Here is a 26,926-nt window from a genome sequence, read left to right on the forward strand (position 1 = left end):
TTTGAAGTAATATTTGTAAAACCCAAAGCCTTTTGCCTCATGAACACTATAATTGTCCAATATAATCCCTTTTCTTATTTGTCCTTTTTGAGGATAACTTAATTTCACAGCAGGGTTTTCTTGAGAGGTAATAATAACACTCCTAGAATTTTTTTTAGCTGCAAGCATACCATATATTTTTATTTTTCTTGAGGAGTTATGCCATTTTTTCAAATGTGTTTGCATTATGGGAAGACTGAATTTGTCCACTTACTTGGTATTATAGATAATGCAAGGTATTCTTACAGTGACCTTGAGAGAGGTGTTTCTCCCTGTAGATTAAAGGTGAGGCTCTGTGTTAGGGCAGTGTATAAGGAGAAAGGTTCAAAGGTTCGACAAAATGGAATAAATTCAGGTCTTTAAATCCACCTCCAACTTCAGGGTTTGAGTATGTATAACTAAATTGTGATACTGGGTTTAATTTTTAGTAGCTTAAATGTTTACATGATAATCTGAAACTTTTCCTTTGTTAGGTTTTGAATCCAAGTATTAAGAGATGTTGAAAGGGAGTGGGATAATGGTTTTGTAATCTGTCCATATGTACTGTGTCTGTCTATCTGTGTCTATCTGTATATCTTGTAAGAGATTTTTATAGATATCTTCTTGTCCAAGATTTTTGGAAATAATTGTAAGAACTATTTTCTAGCTCGTTTTTAAAGGAATACAGTTTTTCATTCTTAAGTTACTGATCAGTTTTCAGGAAGAGAAATTTTTCATAAACACATAGAGGCTTTTTGAAAGCACTGGTAAGGGCCAGAAAAATGAATTCTCACTAAATTGCTCTTCAGTAATTTTTTAAATTAAATTTTTCATTTCTTCATAACTGTAGATCCATGTGCAGTTGTAAGAAACAATATGGAGATTCCCACCTATGCTTTACCAAGTTGCCCACAATGATAATATCTTACAAACTGTAGTACAATATCAAAACTAGGTTATTGACAAGATACAAAAACAGTTACATCACCACAGGGATTCCTGGTGTTTCCATTTTATAACTACATCTATTTCTCAAGTAATTAAAAAAAAAGTCCATGGTAATATTAGTAAACACCTACTCACCTTACTAAGCATAAAGTAGGGTTTTCAAATTGCCATAATGTTATTTGAACATACCAAGAAAAATACCAAAACATACCAAACAAACAAACAAACAAATTGGAATGGGAAAACCAAAGTTTAACCTGTGTGTTTTTTGATTCAACTATAATGTAAGTGGGAATGGTAGTCTATTAGGGGAAACTAGGTTTGGCCTTTTTACTTAAGGTTATGAGTAGGGTGTGGTTCATGTTATATACCTATCAGTGTTGAAATTTATAGTAAATATAATGTGCAGTAAAAACACACCTGGTCAAATGTAGTATTGTTACTTTGATAACTGAACCACGTTGTTCATTTGCTTTTGGCAAGATGTAATGCTGAATGATAGTTACTGCAGAGTCAGCAGGCATAAGAGGAAAAATATAACATTTAGTATAAATATGATCTGTTTTTAAAAGTGGCTCATTTAAGGGAAAAGCTAAGTAGCAAGGGAGTCTTAGAGAAAATCAGTATATGAAAATACAAACTTGGAAAACAGAAAAATTAGAGACAGGGTTACAACTATGAGTATTTCGTGCTTTTCAAAACATGTCCTGTGGTATTCCTTTAATCATGGCTTATAATGGATCTGAAAAAACAATTTCACTATGTCACAATATTTTAGAGACTTACTGTATATAATGAGGCATGCCTGTAATTACTACTTTTACCTGTTTTCATTAACAACTTAAAAACAAATTTGACTTTCTATCTTTTAGGCTATAGTTTGGTGTATCTTTTGCTATCTCTTTGAATAGGTAGATGAAGATATTCAACTTTTACAGTATAAACACAGTTGTTTTCATTTTAGATTTAATGGGGCCATTTAGAATAATTTCTTATTGAAGCCAGGTAGTTTTTTTCTGTTCTTGAACAATTGGCAGTCATGCTTGGAATGTCACTGCCTGATTAGTGTTGTCAAAGATTTGGATAACTCTTGCAATAAGTGTAAAGTAAAACTATTAGAAAGGGTCTCCTAAAAAAAAAAAAAAAGGAAGGGCTACTTCTGGACATTGTGTGGGATACCTTTTTTTTTTTTTTTTTAATTCACTTAATAGGACTGCTTTTGGGTATCACTTGAATATATATTTTTGGTTGGGAACATTGAAATTACAAATTAATACTTTTGCATTTAGGGAATGAAAGAGAAACATTTCAGTATGAGTTCAGAAGACTAATGAATGATTTTCTGATTTGTTAAATAGTTGAGCCATATTTATCTGCAACTTAACAGTTAATTGCATGTTTATTTAGTATCTTGTTTGTGTAGCTTATTCTTCTGGTAGCTTCTGGGAAGGTGGGAAACTGAGAGGGACATAGATCAAAAAAAGTGGAGGCATCTATCTGGTTAAGAAGATAAAATATTAAATTGTGAGGTTGATAAACTTCTGGAACATTAAAAATGTGAACAACTGCACATTAATGTAGCTCATGTTGAGTCCATGAGAATATGGATGTGCTGAGGAGTAAGGGAACTGGTTTAAGGAAGACTCAAGAGATGTTGAATTTAGAGTTGAATTTTGAAGGAGATATGGGAAACGAATTAGGGAAGAAAACTGGCCTCCTGAATGTGGAAAGAGACCTGGAAATGGGAATTTGGCTTGCTCCAACAGTCTAAATAGTTACGGCAATGATAATCTTTTTATTTTTCACCACTCATTGCACTCCTGGAGGAACTCATATTTACATACCAGTATCTGGAGCTACATGGCCTGGGTTCAAATCCAGTCATTGCCACTTATTAGCTGGGTGATCTGGGTAAATTCCTTAACTTCTCCTTCTGTTTCTTAATCAGTAAAATAGGACTAATAGTAGGAGCTATACTCATAGGGTTGTTATGAATGTTAATACAGGTAAAGCTGCAAGAACAATGCCTGGTGTATAGTGAACTGTGGTGGAATGAATTATTAGTGGTGAGGCAATAGAATAAGTAAAGCATTTATTTGTTCAGGAGGCCATTGTGCTTATCTAGGGATGAACTGGTGAAGGTTTGGGCTTTATATTCATATAGCAATTAGGAAGGAAAAATACCAGAAGAAAAGGATTGACAGAATTTGAAGGAACTGGATTTCTGTGGGTGAGAAAAATGATTTAAGGTTGAAGTTCTGTCATAATTGGAAATGGTAGTGATGGAGGAAATAAGGATGCTGAATTGTTTTGAGCATTTTTTCACATGACTTGGGACTCTACTGGGTAATTTGGGGATTTATTAGCAAAGAGTGCTAGGAGAAGAGTTTAAGATGTTGATTAAAAAAAATTAAACAGCAAAGCTCTTTTCTACCTATAAAATTAATACATAGTCAGTCATCATTGGAAAGAAAATTGGAGAACAGTAAAAGCAACAAGGCGAAAAACCTACCCGTTATTTCACCATCCAGAGAAAATTGTTGTTTTATTTCCTTTAGTTTTTTTTCCTGTTAGTTCTATGTTTGCAAAGTTGAGAGCTTAATGATGATTTCATTTTATACCCTGCTTTTTTATTTCACTTCATATGGTGTATTTTCTCCTGTTCTTAGAGATTCTTTATAAACTTCGTTTAAATTTGTATGATCCTGCGTGGAATGAATATGGCGTATCTTAACAAATTAGTTCTCTTACTGTTTGAGATTTAGGGATATCATTTGCTAATTTGCTCTTTGTTATTATAAAAGATGTGATAGTGAACACTGTTTTGTACATACATGTTTTTATTCACACTTCGATTTTCTTTGGATAGGAGATGTAGATTCTGTTTTTTGTGCCTACAAGTTATAATTAAAGCTAAGTAAATGAATGAATACCCTTAGGGAAATGAACTCAGAGGGAGATAAATGATTAAGACAACAACTGATGTTAGTGGTGGAGTTAGATGTATAAAATTAGAGACTGGCTGATTATTTATTGCACAAACACAAGTTCAGAAGTATAAGAATGGAGCATTTGCTGACATTTGGTGCAGATTTGTACTTGTGTATGAATGGATTGTGAGGTGATGGGAGAGAATTCCTGTCATTCTTTGACTTGTGCTAATTGAGATGGAGGGGATTCTAAATGGTGTTTATCAGTGAGAGAGCCCTTGAATTCTTGTTTTTTAATAAGAGGCAGTGTAATGTAGTCAGAAGGGTTAGGCTCAGGAGTCAGACAGTTGGATTGGAATCAGTGTTTTGCAATTTACTAACTGGATTGGCCGCTAGGCAAGTTATTTAAATGATCTGAGTATAATTTCCTCCTTTGTGAAAAGTGAATGAAAATGCCTACCTTCAAAATCCTTGTGAGAATCAAATAAGATTATCTCTGTATATTGCCTGCTACACAGCAGCTTCAAAAGTAGAAGCTTCCATTATTATTGTGCCACCTTCTTAAGTAATACTAATGATAATATTGATATTAATAATTTTAACCAGTATTATAGCCACTGTTTATTGACTGTTATTATATGCTAGGCACTATGCTAAGCAATTTATGGTCATTATCTCATTGAGATGTTTCATGGTAGTAGTGGTGGGAGTGATGAAATGCCTCATAAGGGAAATATATCAAAGTTTCTTTCATAGTGCCATAAAATTATACATACAGTCAAAAGTCTGAGAAGGAATCAGGTGGAAGAGCAGTTTTGAAATGTTATCAGGTACTTAATAATCATAATTTTATTAAGAAGTGGAGTTCTTAATATTGTTATTTTGTAGGATAGATGTTGTATAGTGCAGAATGGTGAACAGAAGTACGTACACCTTTGGAACCCTCTGTTTAGGCATCATCATTTGGACAGAATGTTCTTTCCATATTTTCTTGCCAGCTCTTTGAATTCTTTCTGGGATGAGAAGTAGCCTAAATAAATATATAAAATAAAAATTACGTGACCTGAGAGGATAGACTAGCTGGGAGACAGGTTGGAGAAAACGTTAAGAGTCTCTAGGGTAGAGCTTTTCTACTTTTTTCTTAATAGTAGAGGAGAAGGAACATAAACTCCCCTGGTAGCCTGAAGCAACACATTGCAAGTGAGCAGAAGAAATCTTATCTTAAAAATTCAGGTGCTTTCTGCTCCCTAGCACAAATACATGTGTTGTAATATAAATATGTTTTAATTAACCATTAAGTAAAACAAGTTCTGGGAAGAGTCATTGTGTTCAGCTTATGACATTACCTTCCTCATGTTTTGCTTTGTATCTTTTGGGTTAGGGGCCAGGGTGGAGTGGGATGCAGTGAGAAGCCTAGCTCTAGAGCATATTCTTTACCTCCTGGATCTTTTCTTGCTCCCACAGAAGTCTATGAAAAAGGACTATTACATTAGGGGAGAAATGGTTTTGGTTGGGAGGAAATCATTATTCTATAAACTGAAGCACCGAGAGATTTGTTAGTAAGGTAACTGTCATTTGAACCTGTTTTCTATTTCCAGCCAGATTACTCTGTAGTTTCTTAACATACCAGTGTCTTGGGAAGAAAATGTGTATTTTTATAGAGAGAGCTTTTTCCCCCCCATGTTTAAAATGTGCTCTCACATGTTCCAGGTTAAAAATGTACTCTCATAAAGATCATGGTGAGTCATCCAAGCTACTATAAGCTGATTGGGGACTTAAAGATCACTCAGAAATGAAAACATTAATGATTGGTTATGAATTTTTATTATATTAGTTTAGTGACTCAGGGATGAAACCTTCAAATATGAAATAATAAAACAACTTGAGATAGGGTACAGGACAGAAAATAATTACTTTTTTATTTTTAAACAACCACTACTATTACTTAACCATAGTTTTGGTTATTAAAAATGGAGAAAGATTGCCTAAGATGTCATTTTGTCAGATCTATTTAGGGTGTTAGGAAAGTGCCTGAATTTGATCTGAGGGAGTTCTCTAGATCTGAAAGATTATTCCAGTGACCCAAAGTAAGTCTCCTTGGAGACAGCCTCCCACAAAAGCTGTTGGTTTATTTTTTCTGGTGGTTTTCCCATTGAGCTGTTGCGAGGGTTTAAAATGAGCAAAATCAACTCATGATTATTACTCTGCTATTTCTTTGGTGGTTAATGTAGAGACACAGGTTGAACTGAATATGATCATGCCATTCCAATCAATGAGCAAATGTGCAGCTCTTCTCAGCAAGAGTTGTCAGTCGTGGAGGGCACTGCAGGGATCCCTGCTGGGAGGGAATTACAGTCATCAGGTTTCTTGGTCCTTGTGGCTTATGTAGTTCTGAGGTTGTTGCAGATAAATAAAAGGTTTGCTAGGCCACTAGAGAGGAAAAAATACTAGAAGCATGATTTGGCCGAAGTTAGTTTTGAAAATGTGAGTTTGTATGGTCACTGATAGACCAGAGATGAATTCTGAGTTAGCAGGTCCTCTTAGGTCTTTGTTATTTGGAAAAGCCTACTGTATCCAGCTAACTTGTTTATGTGCTCAAAGCCCATTGCCTATCTGCTTGGCATTGACATGTTGAAGTTTTGGTCCCAATTTGGAAGAAAGTTAAGAAAGTTGTTTCATGTCACATCTCTTGGTGGGAACTGAAAGTTTGAATTCATTATGCCTTTACATCTAGGCAAGTCATTAGAGCCATTTCAAGACTATACTAAGTATTCTGAATGTCTCCTACCTAAGCATCGGCTGGTTCTTATTCTAGGTAATAGAATAGTTTATTATATGTCAAGACTGCCTGCCAAAGATCCATAGTCCCTGATGTGCAATTTTGAAATTTAAAAAGGTCAGAATCAAAATCTTTCCTTTAAATTCAGTATAAATTATTTTTGTGACAAAATCTGATCTTATCTGAAAGAAGGCCATTACACTCTATTTTCCTAGTTGCTGTTTGGTTACCAGGTGCTGGGAGTGATTTGTAACATATGGTATGTATATTATATTTATTTTCTGAAATCTGAAAAACTAAATTCTAAAACCTACCCTGCTTATGGATGTCCAAAAGGTATAGATTCATGTGTGTGTGTGCACACCCACATATGTGTGTGTGTGTGTGTCTGTGTGTGTGTGTGTGTGTCTGTGTGTATCTCTCAGGTATTCTTTTCAACTCAAAATAAAAATTTATTTTTTGTACTAAAAGTCTAGATTGGAGGCTTTTCTGATACTGAAAAAAAAAAAAACTGCAGTGCACTTGTCAAGATAACAGAAATTCTTCTTGGAATATAGGCTTTTCAGGCTGAGCTTGTGCTTTGAGTGGTTTTCCCAGTACGTTGATTTAGGGAGTCAGTTCCTTTTTGGAGGAGGGATAAGCTTTTTCTTATTTTGGAGTGTACTGATATTTCCCTGGTCAGTTTGCATGGACATTTTCAGGGTACTAGCGAAAGATACATTTATACACACATACATGTACACACACACAAATGAACAAAATAATATAACTAGCATTGTATGATCATCTCTAAAAGGATGCCTCAACCCCAACCATAACAATTTTAATTTTCACCAATTTTAACTGTTGTTTGAGAGCAAGCAGTGCAGAGAATCTTCAAGTGATCATCATGAAGAAAAGGAGGATCTAAGATACAGTTTCATGTGGGACAGACAGCAAAACAAGTCTTTGGTAATTGTAGAATTTCCTTTTTTATTAATTAAAAGTTTTATAGATTAGTAGAATGATGTTTATTCCTGCAAATACTCATTAAGGTATCTTTATTAAAAACAAATTGTGATTCTAATGAATGTATGACATTTTCCTCAAGAGCCTGTCATTGGCTCAGTCCTCCTACTTTTTAATATAAACTATGAGGTAGCAGTGAAGTGAGTATATAATGAACTAGTCTTTTTGTGTATCTGTTTTGAGAGGCAGGTCAGTCGTCCATTCTCAATTTTCTGGTCACCTTGTAAGCTTGTTCTCTGTAGTGTCCTCAGAGTCACTGTCCTAAGAAAGATGATGCAGTAATTAAATCCACTTAAAAGTTTGTAGATTTTGAGATGCTCTAGTATAGGAACAAACACAGGCCATGCAGCTAGGGTGCCTTTTGCCTTCATATTTATATAGCCTCTCTTGTCAAGCTTAACAACAGTGCCACAGTAAGCAGATTCTGAGTTTGACTCTGGAAGCTTGCTGAACAAGTTATATAGCAGTAGGACTTTGCCCAGTGAATGATTGGAGGAAGGGGAGGAGTCTTACTGTTTAAAAAAATCAATAATGATAAAAGCATTTCATAAATATTTACTGATATGTGTTTTAGTTTATAATTCTTGTAGGAACTTGGTAACTGTTTATTTTACAGAGGAAATAGAGAAATCAGCAGTGATAAACATTTGCCTGTGGTTTCTTATGGCCCCTCAGAAGTAGCAAACTGATCAGTTGTAGTCGCACCTGCACTGATACCGATCTACACCAGGGCACTGTTTGTCTTGAGAAGGAATTTAATGTCTCTAGAAATCTTTAAAATTTGTAGTAGTAACTAGAGGCATAAGTGGTGTAATGTTGATACTCTCCAAAAGAAAGTGCTTCAAGATTGATTTATTTTTATTAAAAAGAAAGAATAATCAAAAGCGTCCATAAAAAAACTTTTTTTAGTATTGCAAGATATTTAATGTAAACAACTACCAAAATGAAATGTCTTTAGGAAGAGTGTAATTCTTTTGTGTGTGGTCTTCCTTTACTGTTTAGCTGTCATCAGACTTTGTGCCTTGGGAGGATGAAACTTGGTAGATGTTAAGACATTGGAATATTCACAGCTATTATTTAGTTGAAGCCATAGGAAAGAGTGATTGGTTGCTTTGTAGTGTGGAAAATTCTTTATTTTCACTTCCCCTTTTCAAAGATTTAGTGTTTGTTTAGTTATAAAGGCAAGTAAAAGCAAATGGAAAATTGTTATTCTAAGGGTAGTTTAAAAGTGTTATTAAACATACAGAAGAGATTTTAATGGAAGTTGTTAAATTTTTATTTTGGCAACAGACTTTTCAGTACATTAAAGTGCTAACTTTTATAGTATTCCGGTAACTTTTATAGTATTAAAGGGTGTTTATTTGTCCAGTTTTTATTTTCACTTACTTAAAAGTAGACTGGCTTTCATTTTGTTGAAAACCATTCATAGATATTTGAGAGAGCACCTACTAATGCACCATTGGTTTTTTTATTGGTCTCTGTAGAATGGTTGAAGGTGGTGAAAAGATAGATAAATTGTGGTATACTGGAAAGAGGAGGGATTTGGAGTCAGAGTTCTGGCGCAGTGTTGACTTTATCATTTACTAGATTTGTGATCGTAGGGCAATATATTAACTTATTTGAGTCTATTTAGGTCTAAAGTGAGGAGACTAAACTGCTTTAAGAGGTTGTGATATAGTAGTCAAGTTAAGTAATTTTTAAGGAAATTCTTCCTAAAATGTGGAGGCTTGTCAATATTGTCTTATTATGTTAGGTGGCAAAGTAAATCTTGAAGGGATTCCAAGCTTATGAGTATTTATGAAGATAGTAATTGTTCATGCAAAACTCACAGATTTCAGACATTCAGTTACTGAAGAATAAATCAGGTGAAAAGATATATGCCCACCTATGTTTATCACTGCACTATTTGCAATAGCCAAGAAATGGAAGCAACCTAAGTGTCCATCAGTAGATGAAAGGGTAAAGAAGAGGTAGTACATATACACAATGGGATATTATTCAGCCATAAAAAGAAAACAAATCATACCATTTATAACAACATGGATAGATCTAGAGGGTCTTATGCTCAGTGAAATAAGCCAGGTAGAGAAAGACAAATACCATATGATTTCACTTATTCATGGAATATAAAAACAAAGCAAAATAGCAGTAGACTCATAGACACTGAGAATTGACTAGTGGTTACCAAGGCATTAAGGGGCGCAATAATTCACAATCATAAGTTGGTCATGGAGATGGCAGTATAGCATGGAGAACATAATCAATAATTTTGTAACATTGTTCTATGTTGACAGATAGTAATGACACTAAAAGGGGTGAGGATTTAATAATATAGGTAGGTAACTGTTGACCACTATGTTGCACATTTGAAACCAACATAAGATTGTATATCAATGATACTTCAATAAGTTAAAAAAAAAGGCTTAATCAGGTGATAGAGAGAGATGATAGCCTAAGGAACTCCTTGTAGCAGGTAACTCTCAAAATCTAAGAATTCTTCAGATAAGTTCTTTCTCTGTTTGGCTAGATGGGGGAAGTTAAAGCAGTAAGGTAAAATAAATTCTTACATATTATTTGTTAGAATTTTGTTAATTATAGTCCAAAACATAGAGCCCCAAAATTAGTATGGTTGAGTCCTTTATTCTCAGCTTAGTTGTTTTAAATGCTTGTTGAGGATCTGTTATCATCATGTTAACCCTAAGCATAAGTAGGGTTGACAGCTAAGTAATTCGAATTGTATGCTTTTGCTTTGTTTGATGAGCAGTAATCTGAACAAAATTTTAGTGTCAATGAGCGTTAACCTTTTAAAGATTATATAAAGATCTGGTGGCCTTGGAATGTTCCTGGGTAAGGACAAGAGGGTGGGAAGATTAAGTTGGGAAATGCAAGTGGCGTTTGTTACCTGTTGTATGCCTATGCTTGATGCAGGAAGAGCTGACTTGGTTAACCGTAAATGATGAGAGTTTGGGACTATCTGCTGGATTCTTTGTGATTAGGGAAAATGAGTACTTCCTCAAGTCTTAATACTGCCTCTTCCCATTTAGTGTGCCTGTCTGGGTATATAAAATACCTGGTTCACCTTTTATTGGGAAATACTGGGGTTTTCCCTGTTTGTATGTATATGGAAGAACTGTATCGTTTAGAACTTTTTATTTTGAAGAAGAAAATAAGCAAATGCAAACTTCCCATGGAATCCAAAACCAGTAGGGGTTTTGGGATGGTTTTGAGGGAAGCCTGTGGTTTTGTTGGCTCCATAGGAGCTATTTGCTGATTGTTTTCCAGGAAAAGACAGTGACTGGGTTTGGACAAGAAGGGTTAATAGCATGATTTGACAATCACTTGACTGGAGTCAGGAACGGTCTGACATCTTCTGTCTCTACATTTCCCATTGCAATAATTGCTAATGCTTTCTTGAAAGATCTATATTAAATTGCAGTGATGTGAGTGGATGGTAGGTGAAACAGCAAAGCTGAAGACCTGGGGAATGGTTAGTGAGGGTTCCTAGATATAACTTCCGGGTGATGTAGCTTGTCTTTCTTTCATAGGTAATTGATGGCATCAGTATTCCTGCTGCCGCCTCTATAATGTGTCACTTCACTACTGAACATTGCAGTAGTCTCTTTATTTGGGCTCCTTGCTTCCAGCTGTTCTCTTTTCCATTCTGTCGTAGTCTGCTAGGCTGCCATCACAAAGTACCCCAGACTGGGTGACTTAAATATCAGTGATTTATTTTCTAACAGTGTTGGAGGATGGCAGTCTGAGATCAGGGTACCAGTATGGTTCAGTTCTGGTTGTTGACTTTGCTTGGCTTGCAGATGGCTGCCTTCTTGCTATGTTCTCACATAGCCTTTCCTCAGTGTGTTGGGAGAGTGTGTGAGGGGAGAGAAAAACCTCTGGTGTCTCTTTTCATAAGGGCACTAATTCCATCTTGGGGCCATATGCTCATGACCCCATCTAACCCTAATTATCTTCCAAAGACTTCATGTCCAAATAACAGCTTCAGTCGATGAATTTTGGGGGACACAAATATTTAGTTCATAACATAATCCTCATATTTTTGAAACATTTCCTCCTGTTAAAATTGTCTCAGAGACTACATTAGTTCCCTATTGGCTATCTAAACAAAAGCCTCAACTTGGCATTTAAGTTCTTTAATAATCTGATAGGAACTTACCTTAGCCAGTTTTACTGTTATTGCTTCCCAGTCTGAATTGTATGGTTGAGTCACACTTGTCTCCCTACCTGACCTCCTGCCTCTAGTTATTTATTCTTCCAAATTGGAATATTTCCATTTGAACTCTCTTTCCCTTATGATATCTTTTTCAGCTATTTCAAGTCATAATTTTGTAAAAATCTGGCTTCTGTAAATTTTAAGGTCTCTTGGGAAAAGGAAAGTACATACTACCTCTTGTTTGCTTCTGAAGACAAAGCTAAATGCCAATTATGGTCAGTAGATTTTTTGAGTCCAACTGGTTACTGTAGCTGGACAGCTTCATGAGTCTTAGCTCTAAGTTTAAAAGAAGACTGAAGCCTGATATATATTGAACATAGGATTGTTTGTAGAACTTGGACTCAGTGACTCTGAGTTATTTTTAACCCTAAAATTCTTTAGAATGCTCTCCTCTCTTAAAAAATTATACATATATTAGCCAGATTATAAGATCCCTAAAAGCAAACATAGTATTTTATATCTTTACTTTTGTGAAGTACTCTGGTTTGAGGTCAGTAAATACCTGGTAAGTGACTGTTTTTAGGTTTGGGAATGTGTGGTAGGTTTCTACTTCAGAAAAAAAATTCTCCATTGTGTGTGTGCTTCTCACCAATTTAAGACCATTTAATCTGAGATATTTGCTGCTAAAATACTCTTACATGTCATAGTTCTCATATAGCTTGCCTCTGAAATGTGTAGAATGTATTTTCTTGCACAGTCTGATGGAGTGGATTGTTATTTCAGACAGTAACTTTTCATCGCTTGTAAAACCTGCAGATTTCTGAGATGCCACCTTTTACAGACCTACAGTTGGTTTTTAGTTTCCTGAAAGTACCCATTTGCTTTCTGTGAAAGGAGTAGGTTTGCTTTATTCAGTGAGTCTGAGATGAGATAATTGGTATTTTTATGATTTGAATGGAGGCTTTGTATTTTTGAATTTTGTGAAACAAAGCTGTGTTTGTAAACACAATTCAAAAATATAAATGACACTTTTTGGTGAAGATGTTCACTGAATAGTAAGAAAGAAATAGTAAGAAAAAAGAGCTTTTGTTAACATTTAATAATAACGTAACTGTTTTCATTGACTATCTCATTGATGTTTAAAGAGTACCTGATTTTTAGAACTTTTTGTATTGAAAATAATCCTCAAACTGGGTTGTGGTAGGGAAATAGTTTTTTGGTATCCAGTATTCCTGTACTAGTTCGGAGTTTTCAACTATGGTCTTGGCTTAGAAGAAAGTATCATAAATGGTGTATTTCAATGTAAAAATAGTCTTGGGGAGCTCTAGGAAAGCATGTGTTTAGTGCTTTGTTGTAAGATGAATGAGTTGCTGTGGTATTGGACCAATAACAGGAATATTTTGGTATGGCTCAATTGGTTTAGATTTAATAAGTGTGGATGGGTGAAATAGGTAAAGGGAGAAAAATTACTGAGAATGTTTGATATTTTAATCTGGGCAGTGGTTACATGTCAGAATTCATTGAGCTATTTACTAAGTTTTGTGCATTTTATTGTATGTACCTCAATATTAAAAATAAGTATTCAGGCAAAATCCAGAATGAGGCTTCAGATTTTGTAAAATAAAGTGGCTTATTTTATATTATTCTCCAGTCCCTTATTCTTTTAAAACTTTTGTTGGCTTTTTAAATGAGGTCTGTTTAGATATGGAAGTATTCCTTCCAGAGGAAGTAGAATTCATATTATATATAATGAATTTGTAGCGATTTTCACTAACCTCCCAGGTGTCATGGGAGGAAAGTGTTAAATTTTAAAATAGTTTTGAAAAAGCCTGTACATAAGTGACTGAAAATGATTTCTTTTATGAACTACTTCTGAGAAATTATAAAAACACAAGCAAAGCTAAAAAATAACTAAACATAGAAAGGCATCTGGTCAAAAGTAAAAGTTCTTCTAGTCATTCCTTCCTATTTCCCATTCCCATTACCTTGGCAAATATTTTCACTCTTCGGTTTCTTAAAGTTTTTCATGTGTATTCAAAGGATGCGTTGCTTTTGTTTTTATGTAATAGGGAACAGTGGTTCTTCAGCTTAACCATTTAACTGAACAAGAGAGGTAAGGTAGGGGATCACTACATAGAGCGCATTCTTGAGCCCATGCTGATTTTACTATGATACTTTATTTCCTAGTATAATGATTTGACCTGTTGTAGAAAGTGACATAATTTTACTATACATATGGCTTAGTGAAGCTAAAGGACCTCAAAATATTAGCACTTGTTGGCAGGCTTAAGGTTTCAGTTTTATCCACTTAAATAATTGTTCTCTTTAGAAAACAAACACATAAAATGAATTTTATGGTAATAGAAAGCATCCGATAAGATACTAGTTCCTAATAATATATAGACCATGTGCACAGGGCAAATATTTGCATGAATTATTTAACATAATCTTCATAATAACTCTTTGAGGGAAATAAGTTTTACTCCCATTTTTACAGAGGAGAAAACAGGTTTCAGTTGGTTAAGACAATTACTATGGTTTCAAAGCTGAACCATACAATCATGCAGCATTAGCTAGTTACTCAGATTGTTTTAAAAAAAGACTAGTCTTATAGCCAGTTGTCTAATATCCTGTTATCAAATATCACAGTTACTTATATCAAAATTTAGTGAAGTAATCATTGTTACAATATGTTTGAGAGAGGGTTAGCTTTTCTCTGATCCCAAACCTAGCATTGCATGACTAGCATCACCTTGGGGAGCTTTTAACAAATACCTGTTCCTAGATCCCCACTCCCAGGTATTCTGATTGTATGGATCTGAGATATTGCTTAAGGAATCTGAATTTTTAACAACCTTCTAATACTTAATCCTTAAGCAACCAGCCTGGCTTCAGGTTAGAACCCCTGAAGTGTATCTTCATTTCAAATACTATGAATATGAGGTTTTAGCTCTCCACTTATTTTCTCTCTGAAGATAACCTACCATTCCTTTGTAGAAACAAACGTGTAAAACTTTGTAAGTTTATTTAATGTGTTAAAAAAAACCAAAACAGTACAAAACTTCATCTTGTTGAGCTATGTTATATTATACCATAGGATTTATTTTTTTTCATAGGACCACACTATAATATTAGGTAAGTTAAACTGAAGCCTTTATCTTGTTGCTTGCAGAGGCAAGCTCTGTGGAAACATTTTGTAAATACATCTTTTGAAATGCATGGACTGGAAACAAAACTAAGGGATTAAGGCTCAAAGTGCTCTAGAAAAAGATTGTCAGTTTCATTTTCAGTTGAGGGCAGAATAATGGTTATCCAAAGAAATAATTTATTGAAGAAATACTCTTGCCTTCTAATTGCTTTAGATGTTGAGCCTAGATTACTATGTACTTTGTGGCTTTTATTTTTCACATATTTGTCTGCATTTTGGTAAGCCTGGATATAAGAAGTGAAAAATTCTCTTGGTTCTTTTAGAAATTATTGTGGGGAGCCAAAGAAGAAAGATTGACAGTTTTTCTGGCATTGTTAGCTTTTAGTGCATAAAATACTTTCTTAAAATCTTGTCTGTCTTGTGTGTTTTCCTACTACAGGAACAATGAAGTTAGCAAGTTGTATTAAATTCAAACACTACTCACTGAGTTACATTAATTGCCAAATAATGTGGAAATAGATGACTGTAATGAAGTATGTATGAAAAGTGGTAAATATGAGTGTTAGAAGAAGGGATTAATTCTTCCATTTGATATATTAAGGGAGACTGTGGAGGAGATGAAATTTAATGGAAAATTATCATAGGGTATGGAGATTGGGGAAAAGACTTTCTAGGAGGAGGACTTAAGCAGTGTCTCAACTAGAAAATGGGTGTTGTGTTCCAAGAATAGTGAATGGTTTAATCTGATTAAGTATGTGTGTGTGGCTGTTCTAGATTCTATGCACTCCCATACAGATTGTAATCAGCTTGTTAAATTCAATTAAAAAAAAAAAAGCCTGCTTAGATAGATTTTGTTTGGAGTGTACATGACTCTTTTCAGTTTGGGGAATGTTGAAATCTTAACAATACTGAGTTTTCCAATATATGAATATGGTGTATTTCTCTACTTATTTGGATCTCCTGTAAATTTTCCTTGGCCTTATTTTGTAGGTTCGGTGTAGAAGTCTTGCACATTTTTCATTAAATTTATTCATAAGTATTTCATGTTCTTTAATTCTATTATACATGGTATTAAAATTTTTTTCCAGTTGTTGCTGTTATATAGAAATATGACTGATTTTTATATATTGGCTTAATGCCTTGTGATCTTGCTAAGTTAAATTCACTTATTAGATATAAAGCTTTTATTTAATGGATGCCTTAGTATTTACTGTGTATACAGTTGTCTGTCTGCAAATTAAGACATGTTTTTTCCATCCTAATGTTTTATTTCTTTTACTGAATGAGGCTACTGGCTATCATAGTGAACCTAAAATGTTAAGTACAAGTGGTGGAGTGGACATCTTTGCCTTGTTGTCATTCTTAGCATTCAGTTTTTCACTAGTAAGTATAATATGAAGTGTAGGCTTTCTGTGGTTGCCCTTACTGTAGATGCCTAATGATAAGAAAATACCCTTCTGATCCCAGCTTGCTAAATGTGGTTTTGTCATGAATGCATTGAAATTTTGTCAAATGTATTTTCTGAATCCATGGAGATCATCAAGATGGACTTCTTCCTTCATGTAGAGAAAAACATTGCTTTTTAATGCTAAATCAGCTTTGTGTTCCTGGAATGAATCCACCTGGTTACAATGTATTATTTTTATATTTCTGAACTTAATTTGTTAATATGTCATTAAGGATTTTTATATTTGTATTCAGGATGGATATTGATCTGTAGTTTTTTTTTCTTGTTTTTGTACTGTGTTTGTCTTGTTTTGGCATTAAGGTCATACTGGCCTCATCAAATGAATTGGGATGTGTTCCCTTGCCCCTCTTCTTTTTTTTTTTCTGAGAGTTTTGTGTAGAAGTGGTGTTACACCTTCCTTAGATATATAACAGGATTCACCAGTGAGGCCTTCCAAGCTTACTGTTTTCTTTTTAAGAAAGTCTTAAATTGTAAACTCAGTTTCATTGGTTGATTCAAGGCTATTCAGGTTTTCTCTTTCTTAAATCAGTTTTTGTAATTTGCGTCTTTCAAGGAATTTATTTCATTTGTTACTAAATTTATTGGCCTGGAATTATTTGTAATATTCAATTATCCTTTTATTGTGTATAGGCTATAAGTCATATTCATCTTTCCCTCTTGATATTGGTAATTTTTTTATTTCTCTTTTTTTCTTTATCAGTCTTAGGAGAAAATTTATATATTTCCATATATTTTCCATTTCCATCCATTCTTGATTTCTTCATGTGCATCTGAGACAAGTTTTTTTTTAATGGGGAAAGGATGGTCTTTTAATAAATGTTGCTGCAAAAAGAGAACAACAACATGAAAAAAAAATACTGGATCCCTGTCTCACACCATACACAAAAATAAACTCAACATGGATTAAAGACCTAAATATAAAACCTGAAACCATAAAACTCCTAGAAGAAAACATAGGCAGCATTAGAAATTTTTTCTGGATACATCTCCCAGGCAAGAGAACCAAAGGAAAAATAAACAAATGGAATTATATCAAACCAAAAGGTGAAATAAGTGAAGGGAAAAAAATCAGCAAGAATATTTGCTGACTTGACCTAGGTGATGGCTACAAGAGTGTATTACACATGTCAAAAATTGATCTTTACACTAAGATTAGTGCATTTTATTGTATGTACCTCAAAATAAGTTTTTTAGTTTTTTTTTTTTGCATAAAATTATATATATATATATGAGAATTCAAACACATATACACATAATGGCACACAGTGCAATACTGAAAATGAATGATTTGCTTAAAGTCCAATGACATAAAACCAAACACTTTGTTTACAGATACATATGTATGTACTAAAATAGCAATGGTAGGAAACAATACCTGTGTACTGGGGGGAGAAAAAAGATGCACTGAGAACTATGAAGCAACCTTCAATAATACTAGTAATGCTGTATTTCTAGGCAGAGTGATAAAATTGTATACTTTCTTTTTTTTTTTTTTTTTTTTGAGAGGGCATCTCTCATATTTATTGATCAAATGGTTGTTAACAACAATAAAATTCAGTATAGGGGGGACAACGCTCAATGTACAATCATTAATCCATCTCAATCCTAATTCTCGTCAGTCTCCAATCTTCTGAAGCATAACAAACAAGTTCTTACATGGTGAACGAATTCTTACGTAGTGAATAAATTCTTACATGGTGAACCGTACAAGGGCATTCATCACAGAACCTTTCGGTTTTGATCATGCATTATGACCTATAAACAATCAGGTCAAATATGAATATTCGTTTGATTTTTGTACTTGATTTATATGTTGATCCCACATTTCTCCTATTATTATTATTATTTTTATTTTTAATAAAATGCTGAAGTGGTAGGTAGATGCAAGATAAAGGTAGAAAACATAGTTTAGTGCTGTAAGAAGGCAAATGTAGATGATCAGATGATCAGGTGTGTGCCTATGGACTAAGTATTAATCCAGGCTAGACAAGGGCAGCAAGACATCCACGGATGCAGAAGATTTCTCTCAAAGCAGGGGGGTTGAGGTTCTGAGCCTCACCTCTGTTGATCCCCAAATTCTGACCTGGTGGCCCCCCTGCGACTGTGCCTGTCTTAGGTTGTTCCTCCCTTGAGGAATCTTACCCGTCTCTGGCTAACCAGTCATCTTCCGGGGCCATACAGGGAAATGTAAAGTTGGTAAGTGAGAGAGAAGCCATATTGTTTGCAAAGGTTAGCTTTTTACTTCTTTGCAGATTTATGCCCTGTGGCTTCTATGCCCAGCACTTGTCTCGAGGTATCTTTACCACCTGGAGGAATTATGATACTCGGTAAATTCGATATGAGGCACGAATTCTATTTAAGGGTTGTAATTAGGAAGGAAGAAGAAAAGCTATAGATGTAGCATATGAAGGAAACATGGGAGGATTGATTATTTCTTTGACATATCTTCTTGTATAGTACCTTAAGTATGTATAGGTTTTAAACTACTAACTAATTTGCACACACATATTAACATAATAGGAATACGGTGACATAAACAAAGCAAATCTATAATTACCATCCATCTCCAGTGAAGCCAAGAAAACCATTTAGGCACCCTAGGCATTTGTGAAAAATTTTCTATGATATGATGGATATTGTCCAACTGTACTTGAACCATCAGACAAATAAAAGCAGCCCATTTCTGGGATCTGTTCACATCCCATATGTTCTTTTAACCATAGATAGTCTATAGTCATGAGATTTTGGAGTGCTACAACTTGCACCCCTCCCAACTCCTGGTTGAGTTCCAACAGTACAGATCCGGTCAAATTCGTTGTCTCACTGTATGCACATGCCAGCCTAGACATCTCCCTCCTCATTCCCATGGCAAGTCCAGGAGACGGTGGGCTGGATGCAGCCACAACCGCAGCATCGTCCGGATCCCTGTGGAGGCTTTTTGATGATCATCCCCCGGCACAAGTCCTCCAGAGAGTGCTGATGCCGGAAGCTCCTCCTCATATCGTATCTTAGTTCATTTTCTGGGTATCCAAGCTAGGCCTTGATCTTCTGCATAGAAACAAACAGACCCTTTGCCCACACTTTGACATGCCCTCTATACCACTGTGCAGAACTCACTGGAGGTCAGCACACAGTAACTGCTTTTTTTTTTTAATTAAGAGAAAGGAATATTATCAGAAAAGAGTACCTCCATAGCTGATCATCTGACACCCTTTAAGTGATCAACATTAAGGATATTTAAAGCATGTGTTGATCTTTGATTTACCAATAGTTTTATCCTGTTAAGGAGTAATCCCCCTTTTCTTTTTTTCTTTCTTTCTTTCTTTCTTTTTTTTTTTTTTTTAATTTTTAATCTACACTTACATGAAGAATACTATGTTTACTATGCTCTCCCCTATATCAGGTCCCCCCTAACAACCACATTACGGTTACTGTCCATCAGCTTAGCCAAATGTTGTAGAGTCACTACTTGTCCTCTCTGTGTTGTGCAGCCCACCCTCCCCTTTCTCCCTCCCCCCATGCATGCTAATCTTAATACCCCCCTTCTTCTTCCTCCACCCTTATCCCTCCCTGCCCACCCATCCTCCCCAGTTCCTTTCCCTTTGGTACCTGTTAGTCCATTTTTGGGTTCTGTAATTCCGCTGCTGTTTTGTTCCTTCAGTTTTTCCTTTGTTCCTATACTCCTCAGATGAGTGAAATCATTTGGTATTTCTCTTTCTCCGCTTGGCTTATTTCACTAAGCATAGTCTCCAGCTCCATCCATGTTGCTGCAAATGATTGGATTTTTCCACTTCTTATGGCTGAGTAGTATTCCATTGTGTATATGTACCACATTTTCTTTATCCATTCATCTACCGATGGACATTTAGGTTGCTTCCAATTCTTGGCTATTGTAAATAGTGCTGCGATAAACATAGGGGTGCATCTGTCTTTCTCAAACTTGATTGCTGCGTTCTTAGGGTAAATTCCTAGGAGTGGAATTCCTGGGTCAAATGGTAGGTCTGTTTTGAGCATTTTGATGAACCTCCATACTGCTTTCCACAATGGTTGAACTAATTTACATTCCCACCAGCAGTGTAGGAGGGTTCCCCTTTCTCCACAGCCTCGCCAACATTTGTTGTTGTTTGTCTTTTGGATGGCAGCTATCCTTACTGGTGTGAGGTGATACCTCATTGTAGTTTTAATTTGCATTTCTCTGATAATTAGCAATGTGGAGCATCTTTTCATGTGTCTCTTGGCCATCTGTATTTCTTTTTTAGAGAACTGTCTGTTCAGTTCCTCTGCCCATTTTTTAATTGGGTTATTGTTTTTTGTTTGTTGAGGCGTGTCAGCTCTTTATATATTCTGGACGTCAAGCCTTTATCGGATGTGTCATTTTCAAATATATTCTCCCATACTGTAGGGTTCCTTTTTGTTCTATTGATGGTGTCTTTCGCTGTACAGAAGCTTTTCAGCTTAATGTAGTCCCACTTGCTCATTTTTGCTGTTGTTTTTCTTGCCCGGAGAGATATGTTCAAGAAGAGGTCACTCATGTTTATGTCTAAGAGGTTTTTGCCTATGTTTTTTTCCAAGAGTTTAATGGTTTCATGACTTACATTTAGGTCTTTGATCCATTTTGAGTTTACCTTTGTATATGAGGTTAGACAATGGTCGAGTTTCATTCTCCTACATGTAGCTGTCCAGTTTTGCCAGCACCATCTGTTGAAGAGACTGTCATTTTGCCATTGTATGTCCATGGCTCCTTTATCAAATATTAATTGACCATATATGTTTGGGTTAATGTCTGGAGTCTCTAATCTGTTCCACTGGTCTGTGGCTCTGTTCTTGTGCCAGTACCAAATTGTCTTGATTACTATGGCTTTGTAGTAGAGCTTGAAGTTGGGGAGTGAGATCCCCCCTACTTTATTCTTCTTTTTCAGGATTGCTTTGGCTATTCGGGGTCTTTGTTGTTTCCATATGAATTTTTGAATTATTTGTTCCAATTCATTGAAGAATGTTGCTGGTAATTTGAGAGGGATTGGATCAAATCTGTATATTGCTTTGGGCAGGATGGCCATTTTGACGATATTAATTCTTCCTAGCCATGAGCATGGGATGAGTTTCCATTTATTAGTGTCCCCTTTAATTTCTCTTAAGAGTGACTTGTAGTTTTCAGAGTATAAGTCTTTCACTTCTTTGGTTAGGTTTATTCCTAGGTATTTTATTCTTTTTGATGCAATGGTGAATGGAATTGTTTTCCTGATTTCTCTTTCTATTGATTCGTTGTTAGTGTATAGGAAAGCTACAGATTTCTGTGTGTTAATTTTGTATCCTGCAACTTTGCTGTATTCCGATATCAGTTCTAGTAGTTTTGGAGTGGAGTCTTTAGGGTTTTTTATGTACAGTATCATATCATCTGCAAATAGTGACAGTTTAACTTCTTCTTTACCAATCTGGATTCCTTGTATTTCTTTGTTTTGTCTGATTGCCGTGGCTAGGACCTCCAGTACTATGTTAAATAACAGGGGGGGGAGTGGGCATCCCTGTCTGGTTCCCGATCTCAGAGGAAATGCTTTCAGCTTCTCGCTGTTCAGTATAATGCTGGCTGTGGGTTTATCATATATGGCCTTTATTATGTTGAGGTACTTGCCCTCTATTCCCATTTTGCTGAGAGTTTTTATCATGAATGGATGTTGAATTTTGTCAAATGCTTTTTCAGCATCTATGGAGATGATCATGTGGTTTTTGTCTTTCTTTTTGTTGATGTGGTGGATGATGTTGATGGATTTTCGAATGTTGTACCATCCTTGCATCCCTGTGATGAACCCCACTTGGTCATGGTGTATGATCCTTTTGATATACTGTTGAATTCTGTTTGCTAATATTTTATTGAGTATTTTTGCATCTACATTCATCAGGGATATTGGTCTGTAATTTTCTTTTTTGGTGGGGTCTTTGCCTGGTTTTGGTATTAGGGTGATGTTGGCCTGATAGAATGAGTTTGGGAGTATTCCCTCTTCTTCTATTTTTTGGAACACTTTAAGGAGAATGGGTATTATGTCTTCTCTGTGTGTCTGATAAAATTCCGAGGTAAATCCGTCCGGCCCCGGGGTTTTGTTCTTGGGTAGTTTTTTGATTACCGTTTCAATTTCTTTGCTCGTAATTGGTTTGTTTAACTTTTTTGTTTCTTCCTTGGTCAGTCTTGGGAGGTTGTATTTTTCTAGGAAGTTGTCCATTTCTTCTAGGTTTTCCAGCTTGCTGGCATATAGGTTTTCATAGTAGTCTTTAATAATTCTTTGTATTTCTGTGGAGTCTGTCGTGATTTTTCCATTCTCATTTCTGATTATGTTGATTTGTGTTGATTCTATTTTTCTCTTAATAAGTTGGGCTAGAGGCTTATCTATTTTGTTTATTTTCTCAAAGAACCAGCTCTTGGTTTCGTTGATTTTTGCTACTGTTTTATTCTTACCAATTTTGTTTATTTCTTTTCTGATCTTTATTATGTCCCTCCTTCTGCTGACTTTAGGCCTCATTTGTTCTTCTTTTTCCAGTTTTGATAATTGTGATGTTAGACTATTCATTTGGGATTGTTCTTCCTTGTTCAAGTGGGCCTGGATTGCTATATACTTTCCTGTTAAGACTGCTTTCGCTGCGTCCCACAGAAGTTGGGGCTTAGTGTTGTTGTTGTCATTTGTTTCTATATATTCCTTGATCTCTATTTTGATTTGTTCATTGATCCATTGATTATTTAGTAGCATGTTGTTAAGCCTCCATGTGTTTGTGAGCCTTTTTGTTTTCTTTGTACAATTTATTTCTACTTTCATACCTTTGTGGTCTGAAAAATTGGTTGGTAGAATTTCAATATTTTGGAGTTTACTGAGGCTCTTTTTGTGAGCTAGTATGTGGTCTATTCTGGAGAATGTTCCATGTGCGCTTGAGAAGAATGTATATCCTGTTGCTTTTGGATGTAGAGTTCTATAGATGTCTATTAGGTCCATCTGTTCTAGGGTGTTGTTCAGTGACTCTGTGTCCTTACTTATTTTCTGCCCGGTGGATCTATACTTCGGGGTGAGTGGTGTGTTGAAGTCTCCTAAAATGAATGCGTTGCAGTCTATTTCCCTCTTTAGTTCTGTTAGTATTTGCTTCACATATGCTGGTGCTCCTGTATTGGGTGCATATATATTTAGAATGGTTATATCCTCTTGTTGGAGTGAGCCCTTTATCATTATGTAGTGTCTTTCTTTATCTCTTGTTACTTTCTTTGTTTTGACGTCTATTTTGTCTGATATTAGTACTGCAACCCCAGCTTTCTTCTCACTGTTGTTTGCCTGAAGTATGTTTTTTCATCCCTTGACTTTTAGTCTATGCTTATCTTTGGGTTTAAGGTGAGTTTCTTGTAAGCAGCATATAGATGGTTCTTGCTTTTTTATCCATTCTATTACTCTGTGTCTTTTGATTGGTGCATTAAGTCCATTTACATTTAGGGTGACTATTGAGAGATATGTACTTATTGCCATTGCAGGCTTTAGATTCGTGGTTACCAAAGGTTCAAGGTTAGCTTCTGTAGTATCTTACTGCCTAACTTAGATCGCTTATTGAGCTGTTATATACACTGTCTGGAGATTCTTTTCTTCTCTCCCTTCTTTTTCCTCCTCCTCCATTCTTAATATGTTGTGTGTTTTGTTCTGTGCTCTTTTTAGGGGTGCTCCCATCTAGAGCATTCCCTGTAGGATGCCCTGTAGAGGTGGTTTGTGGGAAGCAAATTCCCTCAGCTTTTGCTTGTCTGGGAATTGTTTAATCCCGCCATCATATTTAAATGATAGTCGTGCTGGATAGAGTATCCTTGGTTGAAGGCCCTTCTGTTTCATTGCATTAAGTATATCATGCCATTCTCTTCTGGCCTGTAGGTTTTCTGTCGAGAAGTCTGATGTTAGACTGATGGGTTTTCCTTTATAGGTGAACTTTTTCTCTCTAGCTGCCTTTAAAACTCTTTCCTTGTCCTTGATCCTTGCCATTTTAATTACTATGTGTCTTGGTGTTGTCCTCCTTGGATCCTTTCTGTTGGGGGTTCTGTGTAATTCCATGGTCTGTTTGATTATTTCCTCCCCCAGTTTGGGGAAGTTTTCAGCAATTATTTCTTCAAAGAGACTTTCTATCCCTTTTCCTCTTTCTTCTTCTTCTGGTGTCCCTATAATACGAATATTATTCCTTTTGGCTTAGTCACATAGTTCTCTTAGTGTTGTTTCATTCCTGGAGATCCTTTTATCTCTCTCTATGTCAGCTTCTATACGTTCCTGTTCTCTGGCTTCTATTCCTTCAATAGCCTCTTGCATCTTATCCATTCTGGTTATAAATCCTTCCAGGGATTGTTTCACTTCTGTGATCTCCTTCCTGACATCTGTGATCTCCCTCCGGACTTCATCCCACTGCTCTTGCATTTTTCTCTGCATCTCATCCCATTGCTCTTGCATTTTTCTCTGCATCTCTGTCAGCATGTTCATGATTTTTATTTTGCATCCTTTTTCAAGAGGACTGGTTAGGTCTGTCTCCTTCTCAGGCGTTGTCTCTGTGATCTTTGTCTGCCTGTAGTTTTGTCTTTTCATGGTGATAGAGATAGTGTGCAGAGCTGGTACAAGTTACCGCTGGAAGAGCTTCCCTTCTTGTTGGTTTGTGGCCTTCCTCACCTGGGAGAATAGCGACCTCTAGTGGCTTGTGTTGGGCAGCTGTGTGCAGACAGGGCTTCTGCTTCCTGCCCGGTTGCTATGGGGTTTATCTCCGCTGTTGCTGTGCGCGTAGCCTGGCTGGGGCTGCTCCTCCAAAATGGTGGAGCCCCGTTGGAGGGGGAGCGGCCGGGAGGGTATTTATCTCTGTAAGGGGCCTCTGTGCTCCCTGCTGCCCAGGGGGCTAGAGTGCCCAGAGATCCCCATATTCCCTGCCTCTGGTCTAAGTGACCTGTCCTGCCCCTTTAAAACTTCCAAAAAGCACTCTCCAAACCAAAACAGCAACAGCAACATTAAGAGAGGGAAGAGAAAAAAAAAAAAAGCAGGAAAAAACACTTGATTTTTTTTTTTGTTCTCAGGCCCCGGTCCCAGGCACCCACTCAGTGGTCCTGCTGCCCTGCCTCCTTAGCACCAGGGTCCCTGTCCCTTCAAGGCTTCCAAAAAGCACCCACCCACTGGTCCCGCAGGGAAAATCGCGCGATATTCTTTGTCCTCAGGCACCGGTCCCAGGCACCCGCTCACCAGTCCTGCCGCCCTGCCTCCCTAGCAGCAGGGTCCCTTTCCCTTTAAGGCTTCCAAAAAGCACTCGCGAAAAAGGGAAAAAAAAAGGGGAAAAACGCGCGATTTCCTTCGTCCTCAGGTGCCGGTCTCAGGCATCCACCCATCGGTCCCACAGGGAAAAACGCGGGATATTCTTTGTCCTCAGGCGCCGGTCCCAGGCACCCTCTCACCAGTCCCACCGCCCTGCCTCCCTAGCACCGGTGTCCCTGTCCCTTTAAGGCTTCCAAAAAGCACTCGCCAAAAAGAGGAAAAAAGGGAAAAACGCGCTATTTCCTCCGTCCTCAAGTGCCGGTCTCAGGCACCCGCCCTATGGTCCCGCAGGGAAAAACGCGCGATATTGTTTGTCCTCAGGCGCCGGTCCCAGGCACCCGCTCACCAGTCCCGCCGCCCTGCCTCCCTAGCACCGGGGTCCCTGTCCTTTTAAGTCTTCCAAAAAGCACTCGCCAAAAAGAGAAAAAAAAAGGGGAAAAACGCCCGATTTCCTCCATCCTCAAGTGCCGGTCCCAGGCACCCGCTCACCGGTCCCGCCACCCTGCCTCCCTAGCAACGGGATCCCTGTCCCTTTAAGGCTTCCAAAAAGCACTCACCAAAAAAAAAACAAAAAAACCGCTCCGGTTTCTTTCCACCCGCCGGGAGCCGGGGGGAGGGGCGCTCGGGTCCCACTGGGCCGGGGCTTGTATCTTACCCCCTTCGCAAGGCACTGGGTTCTTGCAGGTGTGGATGTGGTCTGGATGTTGTCCTGTGTCCTGTGGTCTCTATTTTCGGAAGATTTTCTTTGTTGTATTTTCATAGCTCTATGTGTTTTTGGGAGGAGATTTCCACTGCTCTACTCACGCCGCCATCTTGGCTCCGCCTCATCTCTCATATTTATTGATCAAATGGTTGTTAACAACAATAAAATTCTGTATAGGGGACTCAATGCACAATCATTAATCAACCCCAGGCCTCATTCTCAAGAGTCTCCAATCTTCTGAAGCATAACGAACAAGTTCTTACATGGTGAACAAGTTCTTACATAGTGAATAAGTTCTTACATGGTGAACAGTGAAAGGGCAGTCATCACAGAAACTTTCGGTTTTGATCACGCATCATGAACTATAAACAATCAAGTCAGATATGATCATTCGTTTGATTTTTATACTTGATTTATATGTGAATCCCACATTTCTCCCTTATTATTATTATTTTTAATAAAA

At 36.6% G+C, this 26,926-nt stretch overlaps 1 protein-coding gene across 9 annotated transcripts in view; it reads left to right on the plus strand.

Moving 5' to 3' along the window:
• The window catches only part of TCF12 (transcription factor 12), a 440,339-nt gene that overhangs the window by 4,722 nt on the left and 408,691 nt on the right, over positions 1 to 26,926 (plus strand). The window lies entirely within an intron of this gene.

The sequence above is a fragment of the Manis javanica genome, chromosome 8, assembly GCF_040802235.1.
Source record: "Manis javanica isolate MJ-LG chromosome 8, MJ_LKY, whole genome shotgun sequence".
Lineage (NCBI taxonomy): Eukaryota > Metazoa > Chordata > Mammalia > Pholidota > Manidae > Manis > Manis javanica.